The sequence below is a fragment of the Protopterus annectens genome, chromosome 8.part0 (genome assembly GCF_019279795.1).
Source record: "Protopterus annectens isolate FY-2018-M chromosome 8.part0, PAN1.0, whole genome shotgun sequence".
In the NCBI taxonomy this organism is placed as follows: domain Eukaryota; kingdom Metazoa; phylum Chordata; order Ceratodontiformes; family Protopteridae; genus Protopterus; species Protopterus annectens.
In genome coordinates this window covers 574,656,347-574,658,846 of record NC_056741.1, presented here as the reverse complement: position 1 = coordinate 574,658,846, position 2,500 = coordinate 574,656,347, and the positions used below count along the sequence as shown (strand labels likewise).

Here is a 2,500-nt window from a genome sequence, read left to right as displayed (position 1 = left end):
TGACAGCATGCACCCTAGGCATGTGTTTCAGGGAATAATCAGAAGTCAATTCTTAAGAATCATGAAACTCTGTAGTAGAGAAGTTGATATCATCAGAGAGGCTTCAATATTAGAAAATTTATTTATAAATAGAGGCTATGATCCTGTAATGGTTGGATATATTAAGTATAAAACATTGGGGGATATATTACATATGGAATCCCATGAATTTAAACCAACAACTCAGGTGATCAGGAATTATAAAAAGGTTAATTCCACCCATAGGAATTTGGTCAAATATGCTATCACCTAACCAGCGATATTAATAAGATACAGCAGGTTATTCGTGATAATTGGCACATATTGACCATAGATCCCATGACCAGCAGGTTTCTAGGTGAGAATCCAGTGTTCCTGTATAAGAATAGTAAGAACTTAAAAAGGATCCTTTGCGTAGATACACATATCACAATGGAAGGTCAGAAAGTGATTCCAATCATTTCACATAAGCAAGGCACCTTTCCATGTTATGGGTGTAATAGATGCAAGTATATTACAAAGGAACAGTCCTTTGAACATCCAACCATGAATTACACATTTACACCACATTTCTTTGCTAACTGCAACTCTAATAACGTTATATATCTTGCCACTTGTATTAGATGTGCAGCGTTCTATGTAGGCCTAACTAAAAGGAAACTACATGAACGCATCTATAATCACCTATATGACATCAGAAAGAGGGTGGAGACGAATGCACTAGCAAAGCATGTTATTGAGTATCCGTCACATTCCTTTACCTTTAGGGTGTTGCAAATAGTGAATGACAGCAACAGAGAAGGTAACAAGGAAAATAATCTGGCCACTACTGAATTACACTGGATATTGAAACTGGGAGCTCACTTAGCACCAGGAATCAACAGTTCTATATCTATGAAACCAGTACTACTATCACGTTAATAGTCTTTAACATCAATCCTTAGCTCTTTACAGAAAGAATTATATATATTTTTACTCTCAGCCATGAATTTATGCCCAGATTAGGTTTTGCTAACACATTTGTGGGCTGCCTCCATATATTCACATTTTTTATTTTGTTTCTGTTTTCATGTATTTATTTCTTATTTAGTTTTTTAGCTGTGCTTTTTTACATTTATTTTTCATATCCATGTTTCAATGACATATACATATATTATTGCCTTTTTACACATGTTTTTTGCTTTTCATTTCACGATCTTTGATCTTGATGTTCTTAGATCAGTTATACATAACTCAGATTAGAATCTTCGTTTTATTTAGACATAGCTAAGACCAGTGTCTCTGTTTATCATGACTTGTAACTGGTGACTATAAGGATCCTTGATTCAAGTCTTAATATGTAGATATGTGTCAGATCTATGATTGGTTTTCCAGTCAACATTGGTTGTCAGGCACTCATGAGTAGATTGAGTGCCCATGGTCCAATGTTAGTATATAAGGTTGTCTATAGACTGAATATGATTATTGGTTTTTTATATTTTTTCATTTTTTATTTCATTTTTATTTCATATCTATTGATTCCGCACATTGCATAACCTATTATATACATTTTTATGCAAATGATTTTGTAATTTTGTGTGCATAAACAATGCCTATTCAAAGGTTTTGTGTTCATTGCGGTACGAAGTTCAGGTTCCACCCGAAAGGATGGGCCAATGTGTTAGACCCGTTATTCATAGTCATTTGTGATTATACATAAGTTTCTTCATGGACCGAACATGATTGTTGTTCTTATTTATTTATTCATTCATTGCACATATTATATTTTTCGTTATTTATATATATTTTTTATATATTTTTTATATTTTTTGTAATTGACATTTGAGTGTTATGTATATGAATAATGCCTGTTTAATGGCTTTGTGTTCATCGCGGAACGAAGTATAGTTCCCATTGAATGGCTGAACCAAAGTCATTGTTTTGGTTTTATATGTATCTATTTGCATTTGGTTTCATTGGCCATGGCTCTTTAGCATGATTACGCATTATTCAGAATTTAGCTTCTGAATTGTGTCTTTAGCTTGATATTAATGTAAGCCAAATATTGCCCCATATAATGAAGCTTAATACAAAATTAGTTTGTTCTATGTAAATAGTATGGTTTAATGCCTATACTCTATATTTACGTGCTTACATATGTCTTCTGTATCCACGCCCTTTAACGTGGATGTGTTTGCGGTGGAATATTCTTGTAGCATTTCACTTAGTGCATAAATACTTAGGCTTATGACTATATACACACAGCCCGATATACATTTCCGTTTCTATTGGAACAAATATTGTAATTTGAAATAGAATGGACGAACGAACGTGATTGTTTTGATCACTACATTCCATATATTCGGGTATGCTGAGAATGGTGATTTTATGCAAATATACTTTTAATGCGGATGTGTTTGTAGTGGGATAATCTTTCAGCACTTTAACATAAAAGTATTTAGGTTTATGACTGAATGTTTATAGTCAGATAAACAGCTATGCT

The 2,500-nt window shown here is 33.0% G+C and overlaps 1 protein-coding gene across 2 annotated transcripts in view; it reads left to right on the top strand.

Annotated features, from left to right (window-relative positions):
• EFNA4 (ephrin A4) overlaps positions 1-2,500 on the top strand; it is an 864,452-nt gene that overhangs the window by 551,351 nt on the left and 310,601 nt on the right. The gene's annotated exons all lie outside the window — the stretch shown is intronic.